The following is a 12,623-nucleotide window of genomic DNA, read 5'->3' as shown; positions in this document are numbered from 1 at the left end:
AATACGTTGGGGCCCTGGCAACAGCACCACCACCGGTCACAGGAAATTAAATCGAGGATCGAACTCACGACCTTAAGATTACGAGACTTAGGCGCTGCCTACTGCGCTACCGAGGTAGCGGCGACCCGTACCCAATGTTGGACGCAGAGACACTGTACTTCCTGGATAACGTGTTCTGTTTGCTACACGTGCATTGCCGGCCCTGTTGATTGCGGTGTTGCTGCAGCTTTTGCAGCGATAGGCAGCACTCCTTGACGTTGAAGTTCGGTGTCTCGGAGGCACCTGGACACAGCAACTTGCGAGTCGAGGCCGACGCTAGTCTGCAGAACATGATGCGATCGTCCTAGTGGGGACCCGAAAGTGATGCGTTCTCGGTTCTTCTCAAGGGAATCCAGCTATACATTCTTATGGATCGTGCATGTCAAGCGCGTAAGCCACACGGCAGCATTATCGCGGGAAAAGCAAAATGATGCATCGGCCGGGAATCGAACCCGGGCCGCCCGCGTGGCAGGCGAGCATTCTACCACTGAACCACCGATGCTCGGGCCAGTAGTAACTTCACGCTGCTTCCCGAGCAGATGTCTCAAGGGAAAGTGGGACTGCCGTCAAGCGCCGTAGCATCCTGTCGAGAAGATGCTGAAGACGCTGAACCCAGCACTGCACTGCACTGCTCTGCTTAAAAACGCCGCCAGAACGCGGTCCTCTGCGTACTCTTGCGTCGCCGGCACCGACTCTTGCCAAAGGATGCGAAATGTGCGCGGATACGCTGTCCGAATGCGTCTGGATGTGCTCCCCTAGCCCACCTCGAAATGCGCCTGCCAGGTACCATCACCTTCGGCCGCTGCCGACAGGCGGGAGGCCGACACGGTGCGGCGCCGGGGCGCTCGCTTGTGCGGTGGTGGTGTAATGGTCAGCATAGTTGCCTTCCAAGCAGTTGATCCGGGTTCGATTCCCGGCCACCGCAGCAGGCTTTTAATTTCGCGTATGAGTACTTTTGCCACGCGCCCTTAAATTAATGTTTTTTTCTCCCTGTTCCTCGCTGCACACCAGCCCCTAGTGTGTCTCGACTTGTCTCGACTTTGCTCGGCTGACGCGAGAGCTGACGCTCTCAAATCGGCCTATATCAAAACGACAAGCACGAGAAACGACTGAGAGAGGTAAGGGGAAGCGAGGCAATGGACACACAGCACGCCCCTTCATGTCACGGTGGCGTCTCCCTGACCGAATCGGACTGTAGCTCCGAAAACAAAGGAGAAAGAAACAGAGGAAGTAAAACTGCCAACAGTACCCTGTGTTCGGATGCGCTCACGCGCCCGAGTACTGGCAAGGGTGATGATCTTTTGGTGATCACACTGGCCAGCTGAAATCGGCGCTGCCTTTTCGTAGTTGTAAAAGCGAAGTGGCCCGTGGGGGGATCGAACCCACGACCTTCGCGTTATTAGCACGACGCTCTAACCAACTGAGCTAACGGGCCTCGACAGATTGTTGCTCAGCCCTACGCTGGAAACGTGTGGCATGAAACCATACACCATTTCTATGGCCGTCGTGTGTCTGCTTCCCTCGTCTATATTCTGCCGACTGTCACGAAACAGTAGCTATATTGCTAGCAGGACGGGAAACGGCAGCTCGGACAGCTCAAACTTGTCACGATTCGTGTGGAAAAAATTCCGTTCCGGTACCGGGAATCGAACCCGGGCCTCCTGGGTGAAAGCCAGGTATCCTAGCCACTAGACCACACCGGATGTGGGCGTTTCTTCGACGGCTCGGACGGTCGCTTGTCGCATTTCGTGCCGAGTCCCGCGTCGGCGCCCTTCTCTCTTTGCGAGCATACTGACTGGCAAGGCGAGCACCTCAAACGTCTCAGAGCAATGCTTTTGGCTTCATGCTCTGCTGGGAGAAGAGGAAAAGGGAAGCTGTAAGTAGCAAAAGTAGGAAGTAAACATTTTCCCGCTGAAGCGTTGTGGATAACAAACAAGAAATACGTTGGGGCCCTGGCAACAGCACCACCACCGGTCACAGGAAATTAAATCGAGGATCGAACTCACGACCTTAAGATTACGAGACTTAGGCGCTGCCTACTGCGCTACCGAGGTAGCGGCGACCCGTACCCAATGTTGGACGCAGAGACACTGTACTTCCTGGATAACGTGTTCTGTTTGCTACACGTGCATTGCCGGCCCTGTTGATTGCGGTGTTGCTGCAGCTTTTGCAGCGATAGGCAGCACTCCTTGACGTTGAAGTTCGGTGTCTCGGAGGCACCTGGACACAGCAACTTGCGAGTCGAGGCCGACGCTAGTCTGCAGAACATGATGCGATCGTCCTAGTGGGGACCCGAAAGTGATGCGTTCTCGGTTCTTCTCAAGGGAATCCAGCTATACATTCTTATGGATCGTGCATGTCAAGCGCGTAAGCCACACGGCAGCATTATCGCGGGAAAAGCAAAATGATGCATCGGCCGGGAATCGAACCCGGGCCGCCCGCGTGGCAGGCGAGCATTCTACCACTGAACCACCGATGCTCGGGCCAGTAGTAACTTCACGCTGCTTCCCGAGCAGATGTCTCAAGGGAAAGTGGGACTGCCGTCAAGCGCCGTAGCATCCTGTCGAGAAGATGCTGAAGACGCTGAACCCAGCACTGCACTGCACTGCTCTGCTTAAAAACGCCGCCAGAACGCGGTCCTCTGCGTACTCTTGCGTCGCCGGCACCGACTCTTGCCAAAGGATGCGAAATGTGCGCGGATACGCTGTCCGAATGCGTCTGGATGTGCTCCCCTAGCCCACCTCGAAATGCGCCTGCCAGGTACCATCACCTTCGGCCGCTGCCGACAGGCGGGAGGCCGACACGGTGCGGCGCCGGGGCGCTCGCTTGTGCGGTGGTGGTGTAATGGTCAGCATAGTTGCCTTCCAAGCAGTTGATCCGGGTTCGATTCCCGGCCACCGCAGCAGGCTTTTAATTTCGCGTATGAGTACTTTTGCCACGCGCCCTTAAATTAATGTTTTTTTCTCCCTGTTCCTCGCTGCACACCAGCCCCTAGTGTGTCTCGACTTGTCTCGACTTTGCTCGGCTGACGCGAGAGCTGACGCTCTCAAATCGGCCTATATCAAAACGACAAGCACGAGAAACGACTGAGAGAGGTAAGGGGAAGCGAGGCAATGGACACACAGCACGCCCCTTCATGTCACGGTGGCGTCTCCCTGACCGAATCGGACTGTAGCTCCGAAAACAAAGGAGAAAGAAACAGAGGAAGTAAAACTGCCAACAGTACCCTGTGTTCGGATGCGCTCACGCGCCCGAGTACTGGCAAGGGTGATGATCTTTTGGTGATCACACTGGCCAGCTGAAATCGGCGCTGCCTTTTCGTAGTTGTAAAAGCGAAGTGGCCCGTGGGGGGATCGAACCCACGACCTTCGCGTTATTAGCACGACGCTCTAACCAACTGAGCTAACGGGCCTCGACAGATTGTTGCTCAGCCCTACGCTGGAAACGTGTGGCATGAAACCATACACCATTTCTATGGCCGTCGTGTGTCTGCTTCCCTCGTCTATATTCTGCCGACTGTCACGAAACAGTAGCTATATTGCTAGCAGGACGGGAAACGGCAGCTCGGACAGCTCAAACTTGTCACGATTCGTGTGGAAAAAATTCCGTTCCGGTACCGGGAATCGAACCCGGGCCTCCTGGGTGAAAGCCAGGTATCCTAGCCACTAGACCACACCGGATGTGGGCGTTTCTTCGACCGCTCGGACGGTCGCTTGTCGCATTTCGTGCCGAGTCCCGCGTCGGCGCCCTTCTCTCTTTGCGAGCATACTGACTGGCAAGGCGAGCACCTCAAACGTCTCAGAGCAATGCTTTTGGCTTCATGCTCTGCTGGGAGAAGAGGAAAAGGGAAGCTGTAAGTAGCAAAAGTAGGAAGTAAACATTTTCCCGCTGAAGCGTTGTGGATAACAAACAAGAAATACGTTGGGGCCCTGGCAACAGCACCACCACCGGTCACAGGAAATTAAATCGAGGATCGAACTCACGACCTTAAGATTACGAGACTTAGGCGCTGCCTACTGCGCTACCGAGGTAGCGGCGACCCGTACCCAATGTTGGACGCAGAGACACTGTACTTCCTGGATAACGTGTTCTGTTTGCTACACGTGCATTGCCGGCCCTGTTGATTGCGGTGTTGCTGCAGCTTTTGCAGCGATAGGCAGCACTCCTTGACGTTGAAGTTCGGTGTCTCGGAGGCACCTGGACACAGCAACTTGCGAGTCGAGGCCGACGCTAGTCTGCAGAACATGATGCGATCGTCCTAGTGGGGACCCGAAAGTGATGCGTTCTCGGTTCTTCTCAAGGGAATCCAGCTATACATTCTTATGGATCGTGCATGTCAAGCGCGTAAGCCACACGGCAGCATTATCGCGGGAAAAGCAAAATGATGCATCGGCCGGGAATCGAACCCGGGCCGCCCGCGTGGCAGGCGAGCATTCTACCACTGAACCACCGATGCTCGGGCCAGTAGTAACTTCACGCTGCTTCCCGAGCAGATGTCTCAAGGGAAAGTGGGACTGCCGTCAAGCGCCGTAGCATCCTGTCGAGAAGATGCTGAAGACGCTGAACCCAGCACTGCACTGCACTGCTCTGCTTAAAAACGCCGCCAGAACGCGGTCCTCTGCGTACTCTTGCGTCGCCGGCACCGACTCTTGCCAAAGGATGCGAAATGTGCGCGGATACGCTGTCCGAATGCGTCTGGATGTGCTCCCCTAGCCCACCTCGAAATGCGCCTGCCAGGTACCATCACCTTCGGCCGCTGCCGACAGGCGGGAGGCCGACACGGTGCGGCGCCGGGGCGCTCGCTTGTGCGGTGGTGGTGTAATGGTCAGCATAGTTGCCTTCCAAGCAGTTGATCCGGGTTCGATTCCCGGCCACCGCAGCAGGCTTTTAATTTCGCGTATGAGTACTTTTGCCACGCGCCCTTAAATTAATGTTTTTTTCTCCCTGTTCCTCGCTGCACACCAGCCCCTAGTGTGTCTCGACTTGTCTCGACTTTGCTCGGCTGACGCGAGAGCTGACGCTCTCAAATCGGCCTATATCAAAACGACAAGCACGAGAAACGACTGAGAGAGGTAAGGGGAAGCGAGGCAATGGACACACAGCACGCCCCTTCATGTCACGGTGGCGTCTCCCTGACCGAATCGGACTGTAGCTCCGAAAACAAAGGAGAAAGAAACAGAGGAAGTAAAACTGCCAACAGTACCCTGTGTTCGGATGCGCTCACGCGCCCGAGTACTGGCAAGGGTGATGATCTTTTGGTGATCACACTGGCCAGCTGAAATCGGCGCTGCCTTTTCGTAGTTGTAAAAGCGAAGTGGCCCGTGGGGGGATCGAACCCACGACCTTCGCGTTATTAGCACGACGCTCTAACCAACTGAGCTAACGGGCCTCGACAGATTGTTGCTCAGCCCTACGCTGGAAACGTGTGGCATGAAACCATACACCATTTCTATGGCCGTCGTGTGTCTGCTTCCCTCGTCTATATTCTGCCGACTGTCACGAAACAGTAGCTATATTGCTAGCAGGACGGGAAACGGCAGCTCGGACAGCTCAAACTTGTCACGATTCGTGTGGAAAAAATTCCGTTCCGGTACCGGGAATCGAACCCGGGCCTCCTGGGTGAAAGCCAGGTATCCTAGCCACTAGACCACACCGGATGTGGGCGTTTCTTCGACGGCTCGGACGGTCGCTTGTCGCATTTCGTGCCGAGTCCCGCGTCGGCGCCCTTCTCTCTTTGCGAGCATACTGACTGGCAAGGCGAGCACCTCAAACGTCTCAGAGCAATGCTTTTGGCTTCATGCTCTGCTGGGAGAAGAGGAAAAGGGAAGCTGTAAGTAGCAAAAGTAGGAAGTAAACATTTTCCCGCTGAAGCGTTGTGGATAACAAACAAGAAATACGTTGGGGCCCTGGCAACAGCACCACCACCGGTCACAGGAAATTAAATCGAGGATCGAACTCACGACCTTAAGATTACGAGACTTAGGCGCTGCCTACTGCGCTACCGAGGTAGCGGCGACCCGTACCCAATGTTGGACGCAGAGACACTGTACTTCCTGGATAACGTGTTCTGTTTGCTACACGTGCATTGCCGGCCCTGTTGATTGCGGTGTTGCTGCAGCTTTTGCAGCGATAGGCAGCACTCCTTGACGTTGAAGTTCGGTGTCTCGGAGGCACCTGGACACAGCAACTTGCGAGTCGAGGCCGACGCTAGTCTGCAGAACATGATGCGATCGTCCTAGTGGGGACCCGAAAGTGATGCGTTCTCGGTTCTTCTCAAGGGAATCCAGCTATACATTCTTATGGATCGTGCATGTCAAGCGCGTAAGCCACACGGCAGCATTATCGCGGGAAAAGCAAAATGATGCATCGGCCGGGAATCGAACCCGGGCCGCCCGCGTGGCAGGCGAGCATTCTACCACTGAACCACCGATGCTCGGGCCAGTAGTAACTTCACGCTGCTTCCCGAGCAGATGTCTCAAGGGAAAGTGGGACTGCCGTCAAGCGCCGTAGCATCCTGTCGAGAAGATGCTGAAGACGCTGAACCCAGCACTGCACTGCACTGCTCTGCTTAAAAACGCCGCCAGAACGCGGTCCTCTGCGTACTCTTGCGTCGCCGGCACCGACTCTTGCCAAAGGATGCGAAATGTGCGCGGATACGCTGTCCGAATGCGTCTGGATGTGCTCCCCTAGCCCACCTCGAAATGCGCCTGCCAGGTACCATCACCTTCGGCCGCTGCCGACAGGCGGGAGGCCGACACGGTGCGGCGCCGGGGCGCTCGCTTGTGCGGTGGTGGTGTAATGGTCAGCATAGTTGCCTTCCAAGCAGTTGATCCGGGTTCGATTCCCGGCCACCGCAGCAGGCTTTTAATTTCGCGTATGAGTACTTTTGCCACGCGCCCGTAAATTAATGTTTTTTTCTCCCTGTTCCTCGCTGCACACCAGCCCCTAGTGTGTCTCGACTTGTCTCGACTTTGCTCGGCTGACGCGAGAGCTGACGCTCTCAAATCGGCCTATATCAAAACGACAAGCACGAGAAACGACTGAGAGAGGTAAGGGGAAGCGAGGCAATGGACACACAGCACGCCCCTTCATGTCACGGTGGCGTCTCCCTGACCGAATCGGACTGTAGCTCCGAAAACAAAGGAGAAAGAAACAGAGGAAGTAAAACTGCCAACAGTACCCTGTGTTCGGATGCGCTCACGCGCCCGAGTACTGGCAAGGGTGATGATCTTTTGGTGATCACACTGGCCAGCTGAAATCGGCGCTGCCTTTTCGTAGTTGTAAAAGCGAAGTGGCCCGTGGGGGGATCGAACCCACGACCTTCGCGTTATTAGCACGACGCTCTAACCAACTGAGCTAACGGGCCTCGACAGATTGTTGCTCAGCCCTACGCTGGAAACGTGTGGCATGAAACCATACACCATTTCTATGGCCGTCGTGTGTCTGCTTCCCTCGTCTATATTCTGCCGACTGTCACGAAACAGTAGCTATATTGCTAGCAGGACGGGAAACGGCAGCTCGGACAGCTCAAACTTGTCACGATTCGTGTGGAAAAAATTCCGTTCCGGTACCGGGAATCGAACCCGGGCCTCCTGGGTGAAAGCCAGGTATCCTAGCCACTAGACCACACCGGATGTGGGCGTTTCTTCGACGGCTCGGACGGTCGCTTGTCGCATTTCGTGCCGAGTCCCGCGTCGGCGCCCTTCTCTCTTTGCGAGCATACTGACTGGCAAGGCGAGCACCTCAAACGTCTCAGAGCAATGCTTTTGGCTTCATGCTCTGCTGGGAGAAGAGGAAAAGGGAAGCTGTAAGTAGCAAAAGTAGGAAGTAAACATTTTCCCGCTGAAGCGTTGTGGATAACAAACAAGAAATACGTTGGGGCCCTGGCAACAGCACCACCACCGGTCACAGGAAATTAAATCGAGGATCGAACTCACGACCTTAAGATTACGAGACTTAGGCGCTGCCTACTGCGCTACCGAGGTAGCGGCGACCCGTACCCAATGTTGGACGCAGAGACACTGTACTTCCTGGATAACGTGTTCTGTTTGCTACACGTGCATTGCCGGCCCTGTTGATTGCGGTGTTGCTGCAGCTTTTGCAGCGATAGGCAGCACTCCTTGACGTTGAAGTTCGGTGTCTCGGAGGCACCTGGACACAGCAACTTGCGAGTCGAGGCCGACGCTAGTCTGCAGAACATGATGCGATCGTCCTAGTGGGGACCCGAAAGTGATGCGTTCTCGGTTCTTCTCAAGGGAATCCAGCTATACATTCTTATGGATCGTGCATGTCAAGCGCGTAAGCCACACGGCAGCATTATCGCGGGAAAAGCAAAATGATGCATCGGCCGGGAATCGAACCCGGGCCGCCCGCGTGGCAGGCGAGCATTCTACCACTGAACCACCGATGCTCGGGCTAGTAGTAACTTCACGCTGCTTCCCGAGCAGATGTCTCAAGGGAAAGTGGGACTGCCGTCAAGCGCCGTAGCATCCTGTCGAGAAGATGCTGAAGACGCTGAACCCAGCACTGCACTGCACTGCTCTGCTTAAAAACGCCGCCAGAACGCGGTCCTCTGCGTACTCTTGCGTCGCCGGCACCGACTCTTGCCAAAGGATGCGAAATGTGCGCGGATACGCTGTCCGAATGCGTCTGGATGTGCTCCCCTAGCCCACCTCGAAATGCGCCTGCCAGGTACCATCACCTTCGGCCGCTGCCGACAGGCGGGAGGCCGACACGGTGCGGCGCCGGGGCGCTCGCTTGTGCGGTGGTGGTGTAATGGTCAGCATAGTTGCCTTCCAAGCAGTTGATCCGGGTTCGATTCCCGGCCACCGCAGCAGGCTTTTAATTTCGCGTATGAGTACTTTTGCCACGCGCCCTTAAATTAATGTTTTTTTCTCCCTGTTCCTCGCTGCACACCAGCCCCTAGTGTGTCTCGACTTGTCTCGACTTTGCTCGGCTGACGCGAGAGCTGACGCTCTCAAATCGGCCTATATCAAAACGACAAGCACGAGAAACGACTGAGAGAGGTAAGGGGAAGCGAGGCAATGGACACACAGCACGCCCCTTCATGTCACGGTGGCGTCTCCCTGACCGAATCGGACTGTAGCTCCGAAAACAAAGGAGAAAGAAACAGAGGAAGTAAAACTGCCAACAGTACCCTGTGTTCGGATGCGCTCACGCGCCCGAGTACTGGCAAGGGTGATGATCTTTTGGTGATCACACTGGCCAGCTGAAATCGGCGCTGCCTTTTCGTAGTTGTAAAAGCGAAGTGGCCCGTGGGGGGATCGAACCCACGACCTTCGCGTTATTAGCACGACGCTCTAACCAACTGAGCTAACGGGCCTCGACAGATTGTTGCTCAGCCCTACGCTGGAAACGTGTGGCATGAAACCATACACCATTTCTATGGCCGTCGTGTGTCTGCTTCCCTCGTCTATATTCTGCCGACTGTCACGAAACAGTAGCTATATTGCTAGCAGGACGGGAAACGGCAGCTCGGACAGCTCAAACTTGTCACGATTCGTGTGGAAAAAATTCCGTTCCGGTACCGGGAATCGAACCCGGGCCTCCTGGGTGAAAGCCAGGTATCCTAGCCACTAGACCACACCGGATGTGGGCGTTTCTTCGACGGCTCGGACGGTCGCTTGTCGCATTTCGTGCCGAGTCCCGCGTCGGCGCCCTTCTCTCTTTGCGAGCATACTGACTGGCAAGGCGAGCACCTCAAACGTCTCAGAGCAATGCTTTTGGCTTCATGCTCTGCTGGGAGAAGAGGAAAAGGGAAGCTGTAAGTAGCAAAAGTAGGAAGTAAACATTTTCCCGCTGAAGCGTTGTGGATAACAAACAAGAAATACGTTGGGGCCCTGGCAACAGCACCACCACCGGTCACAGGAAATTAAATCGAGGATCGAACTCACGACCTTAAGATTACGAGACTTAGGCGCTGCCTACTGCGCTACCGAGGTAGCGGCGACCCGTACCCAATGTTGGACGCAGAGACACTGTACTTCCTGGATAACGTGTTCTGTTTGCTACACGTGCATTGCCGGCCCTGTTGATTGCGGTGTTGCTGCAGCTTTTGCAGCGATAGGCAGCACTCCTTGACGTTGAAGTTCGGTGTCTCGGAGGCACCTGGACACAGCAACTTGCGAGTCGAGGCCGACGCTAGTCTGCAGAACATGATGCGATCGTCCTAGTGGGGACCCGAAAGTGATGCGTTCTCGGTTCTTCTCAAGGGAATCCAGCTATACATTCTTATGGATCGTGCATGTCAAGCGCGTAAGCCACACGGCAGCATTATCGCGGGAAAAGCAAAATGATGCATCGGCCGGGAATCGAACCCGGGCCGCCCGCGTGGCAGGCGAGCATTCTACCACTGAACCACCGATGCTCGGGCCAGTAGTAACTTCACGCTGCTTCCCGAGCAGATGTCTCAAGGGAAAGTGGGACTGCCGTCAAGCGCCGTAGCATCCTGTCGAGAAGATGCTGAAGACGCTGAACCCAGCACTGCACTGCACTGCTCTGCTTAAAAACGCCGCCAGAACGCGGTCCTCTGCGTACTCTTGCGTCGCCGGCACCGACTCTTGCCAAAGGATGCGAAATGTGCGCGGATACGCTGTCCGAATGCGTCTGGATGTGCTCCCCTAGCCCACCTCGAAATGCGCCTGCCAGGTACCATCACCTTCGGCCGCTGCCGACAGGCGGGAGGCCGACACGGTGCGGCGCCGGGGCGCTCGCTTGTGCGGTGGTGGTGTAATGGGCAGCATAGTTGCCTTCCAAGCAGTTGATCCGGGTTCGATTCCCGGCCACCGCAGCAGGCTTTTAATTTCGCGTATGAGTACTTTTGCCACGCGCCCTTAAATTAATGTTTTTTTCTCCCTGTTCCTCGCTGCACACCAGCCCCTAGTGTGTCTCGACTTGTCTCGGCTGACGCGAGAGCTGACGCTCTCAAATCGGCCTATATCAAAACGACAAGCACGAGAAACGACTGAGAGAGGTAAGGGGAAGCGAGGCAATGGACACACAGCACGCCCCTTCATGTCACGGTGGCGTCTCCCTGACCGAATCGGACTGTAGCTCCGAAAACAAAGGAGAAAGAAACAGAGGAAGTAAAACTGCCAACAGTACCCTGTGTTCGGATGCGCTCACGCGCCCGAGTACTGGCAAGGGTGATGATCTTTTGGTGATCACACTGGCCAGCTGAAATCGGCGCTGCCTTTTCGTAGTTGTAAATGCGAAGTGGCCCGTGGGGGGATCGAACCCACGACCTTCGCGTTATTAGCACGACGCTCTAACCAACTGAGCTAACGGGCCTCGACAGATTGTTGCTCAGCCCTACGCTGGAAACGTGTGGCATGAAACCATACACCATTTCTATGGCCGTCGTGTGTCTGCTTCCCTCGTCTATATTCTGCCGACTGTCACGAAACAGTAGCTATATTGCTAGCAGGACGGGAAACGGCAGCTCGGACAGCTCAAACTTGTCACGATTCGTGTGGAAAAAATTCCGTTCCGGTACCGGGAATCGAACCCGGGCCTCCTGGGTGAAAGCCAGGTATCCTAGCCACTAGACCACACCGGATGTGGGCGTTTCTTCGACGGCTCGGACGGTCGCTTGTCGCATTTCGTGCCGAGTCCCGCGTCGGCGCCCTTCTCTCTTTGCGAGCATACTGACTGGCAAGGCGAGCACCTCAAACGTCTCAGAGCAATGCTTTTGGCTTCATGCTCTGCTGGGAGAAGAGGAAAAGGGAAGCTGTAAGTAGCAAAAGTAGGAAGTAAACATTTTCCCGCTGAAGCGTTGTGGATAACAAACAAGAAATACGTTGGGGCCCTGGCAACAGCACCACCACCGGTCACAGGAAATTAAATCGAGGATCGAACTCACGACCTTAAGATTACGAGACTTAGGCGCTGCCTACTGCGCTACCGAGGTAGCGGCGACCCGTACCCAATGTTGGACGCAGAGACACTGTACTTCCTGGATAACGTGTTCTGTTTGCTACACGTGCATTGCCGGCCCTGTTGATTGCGGTGTTGCTGCAGCTTTTGCAGCGATAGGCAGCACTCCTTGACGTTGAAGTTCGGTGTCTCGGAGGCACCTGGACACAGCAACTTGCGAGTCGAGGCCGACGCTAGTCTGCAGAACATGATGCGATCGTCCTAGTGGGGACCCGAAAGTGATGCGTTCTCGGTTCTTCTCAAGGGAATCCAGCTATACATTCTTATGGATCGTGCATGTCAAGCGCGTAAGCCACACGGCAGCATTATCGCGGGAAAAGCAAAATGATGCATCGGCCGGGAATCGAACCCGGGCCGCCCGCGTGGCAGGCGAGCATTCTACCACTGAACCACCGATGCTCGGGCCAGTAGTAACTTCACGCTGCTTCCCGAGCAGATGTCTCAAGGGAAAGTGGGACTGCCGTCAAGCGCCGTAGCATCCTGTCGAGAAGATGCTGAAGACGCTGAACCCAGCACTGCACTGCACTGCTCTGCTTAAAAACGCCGCCAGAACGCGGTCCTCTGCGTACTCTTGCGTCGCCGGCACCGACTCTTGCCAAAGGATGCGAAATGTGCGCGGATACGCTGTC

The 12,623-nt window shown here is 55.5% G+C and overlaps 25 non-coding genes across 25 annotated transcripts; 6 read left to right on the top strand and 19 right to left on the bottom strand.

Annotated features, from left to right (window-relative positions):
- Nucleotides 1-470: 470 nt before the first annotated feature.
- Nucleotides 471-541, bottom strand: Trnag-gcc (transfer RNA glycine (anticodon GCC)). The gene has a single exon. It is a non-coding gene; the product is annotated as a tRNA-Gly (tRNA).
- A 351-nt stretch (nt 542-892) lies between these two features.
- Trnag-ucc (transfer RNA glycine (anticodon UCC)) lies at nt 893-964 on the top strand. Its single transcript has one exon. It is a non-coding gene; the product is annotated as a tRNA-Gly (tRNA).
- Nucleotides 965-1,400: 436 nt separating this feature from the next.
- Trnai-aau (transfer RNA isoleucine (anticodon AAU)) lies at nt 1,401-1,474 on the bottom strand. Its single transcript has one exon. It is a non-coding gene; the product is annotated as a tRNA-Ile (tRNA).
- Nucleotides 1,475-1,670: 196 nt separating this feature from the next.
- On the bottom strand, nt 1,671-1,742 carry Trnae-uuc (transfer RNA glutamic acid (anticodon UUC)). The gene has a single exon. It is a non-coding gene; the product is annotated as a tRNA-Glu (tRNA).
- Nucleotides 1,743-2,447: 705 nt separating this feature from the next.
- Trnag-gcc (transfer RNA glycine (anticodon GCC)) lies at nt 2,448-2,518 on the bottom strand. The gene has a single exon. It is a non-coding gene; the product is annotated as a tRNA-Gly (tRNA).
- A 351-nt stretch (nt 2,519-2,869) lies between these two features.
- Trnag-ucc (transfer RNA glycine (anticodon UCC)) lies at nt 2,870-2,941 on the top strand. Its single transcript has one exon. It is a non-coding gene; the product is annotated as a tRNA-Gly (tRNA).
- Nucleotides 2,942-3,377: 436 nt separating this feature from the next.
- Trnai-aau (transfer RNA isoleucine (anticodon AAU)) lies at nt 3,378-3,451 on the bottom strand. The gene has a single exon. It is a non-coding gene; the product is annotated as a tRNA-Ile (tRNA).
- Nucleotides 3,452-3,647: 196 nt separating this feature from the next.
- Trnae-uuc (transfer RNA glutamic acid (anticodon UUC)) lies at nt 3,648-3,719 on the bottom strand. Its single transcript has one exon. It is a non-coding gene; the product is annotated as a tRNA-Glu (tRNA).
- Nucleotides 3,720-4,424: 705 nt separating this feature from the next.
- On the bottom strand, nt 4,425-4,495 carry Trnag-gcc (transfer RNA glycine (anticodon GCC)). Its single transcript has one exon. It is a non-coding gene; the product is annotated as a tRNA-Gly (tRNA).
- A 351-nt stretch (nt 4,496-4,846) lies between these two features.
- On the top strand, nt 4,847-4,918 carry Trnag-ucc (transfer RNA glycine (anticodon UCC)). The gene has a single exon. It is a non-coding gene; the product is annotated as a tRNA-Gly (tRNA).
- Nucleotides 4,919-5,354: 436 nt separating this feature from the next.
- On the bottom strand, nt 5,355-5,428 carry Trnai-aau (transfer RNA isoleucine (anticodon AAU)). Its single transcript has one exon. It is a non-coding gene; the product is annotated as a tRNA-Ile (tRNA).
- A 196-nt stretch (nt 5,429-5,624) lies between these two features.
- Trnae-uuc (transfer RNA glutamic acid (anticodon UUC)) lies at nt 5,625-5,696 on the bottom strand. The gene has a single exon. It is a non-coding gene; the product is annotated as a tRNA-Glu (tRNA).
- A 705-nt stretch (nt 5,697-6,401) lies between these two features.
- On the bottom strand, nt 6,402-6,472 carry Trnag-gcc (transfer RNA glycine (anticodon GCC)). The gene has a single exon. It is a non-coding gene; the product is annotated as a tRNA-Gly (tRNA).
- Nucleotides 6,473-6,823: 351 nt separating this feature from the next.
- Trnag-ucc (transfer RNA glycine (anticodon UCC)) lies at nt 6,824-6,895 on the top strand. The gene has a single exon. It is a non-coding gene; the product is annotated as a tRNA-Gly (tRNA).
- Nucleotides 6,896-7,331: 436 nt separating this feature from the next.
- Trnai-aau (transfer RNA isoleucine (anticodon AAU)) lies at nt 7,332-7,405 on the bottom strand. Its single transcript has one exon. It is a non-coding gene; the product is annotated as a tRNA-Ile (tRNA).
- A 196-nt stretch (nt 7,406-7,601) lies between these two features.
- On the bottom strand, nt 7,602-7,673 carry Trnae-uuc (transfer RNA glutamic acid (anticodon UUC)). The gene has a single exon. It is a non-coding gene; the product is annotated as a tRNA-Glu (tRNA).
- Nucleotides 7,674-8,378: 705 nt separating this feature from the next.
- Nucleotides 8,379-8,449, bottom strand: Trnag-gcc (transfer RNA glycine (anticodon GCC)). Its single transcript has one exon. It is a non-coding gene; the product is annotated as a tRNA-Gly (tRNA).
- A 351-nt stretch (nt 8,450-8,800) lies between these two features.
- On the top strand, nt 8,801-8,872 carry Trnag-ucc (transfer RNA glycine (anticodon UCC)). Its single transcript has one exon. It is a non-coding gene; the product is annotated as a tRNA-Gly (tRNA).
- A 436-nt stretch (nt 8,873-9,308) lies between these two features.
- Trnai-aau (transfer RNA isoleucine (anticodon AAU)) lies at nt 9,309-9,382 on the bottom strand. The gene has a single exon. It is a non-coding gene; the product is annotated as a tRNA-Ile (tRNA).
- Nucleotides 9,383-9,578: 196 nt separating this feature from the next.
- Trnae-uuc (transfer RNA glutamic acid (anticodon UUC)) lies at nt 9,579-9,650 on the bottom strand. Its single transcript has one exon. It is a non-coding gene; the product is annotated as a tRNA-Glu (tRNA).
- Nucleotides 9,651-10,355: 705 nt separating this feature from the next.
- On the bottom strand, nt 10,356-10,426 carry Trnag-gcc (transfer RNA glycine (anticodon GCC)). The gene has a single exon. It is a non-coding gene; the product is annotated as a tRNA-Gly (tRNA).
- A 351-nt stretch (nt 10,427-10,777) lies between these two features.
- On the top strand, nt 10,778-10,849 carry Trnag-ucc (transfer RNA glycine (anticodon UCC)). Its single transcript has one exon. It is a non-coding gene; the product is annotated as a tRNA-Gly (tRNA).
- Nucleotides 10,850-11,275: 426 nt separating this feature from the next.
- Trnai-aau (transfer RNA isoleucine (anticodon AAU)) lies at nt 11,276-11,349 on the bottom strand. Its single transcript has one exon. It is a non-coding gene; the product is annotated as a tRNA-Ile (tRNA).
- A 196-nt stretch (nt 11,350-11,545) lies between these two features.
- Trnae-uuc (transfer RNA glutamic acid (anticodon UUC)) lies at nt 11,546-11,617 on the bottom strand. Its single transcript has one exon. It is a non-coding gene; the product is annotated as a tRNA-Glu (tRNA).
- Nucleotides 11,618-12,322: 705 nt separating this feature from the next.
- Trnag-gcc (transfer RNA glycine (anticodon GCC)) lies at nt 12,323-12,393 on the bottom strand. The gene has a single exon. It is a non-coding gene; the product is annotated as a tRNA-Gly (tRNA).
- Between the last annotated feature and the right edge of the window lie 230 nt (nt 12,394-12,623).

Source organism: Schistocerca gregaria, chromosome 2 (assembly GCF_023897955.1).
Source record: "Schistocerca gregaria isolate iqSchGreg1 chromosome 2, iqSchGreg1.2, whole genome shotgun sequence".
Lineage (NCBI taxonomy): Eukaryota > Metazoa > Arthropoda > Insecta > Orthoptera > Acrididae > Schistocerca > Schistocerca gregaria.
Note: the sequence above shows the minus strand (reverse complement) of the source record. Positions and strands in the feature narration are given on the sequence as shown.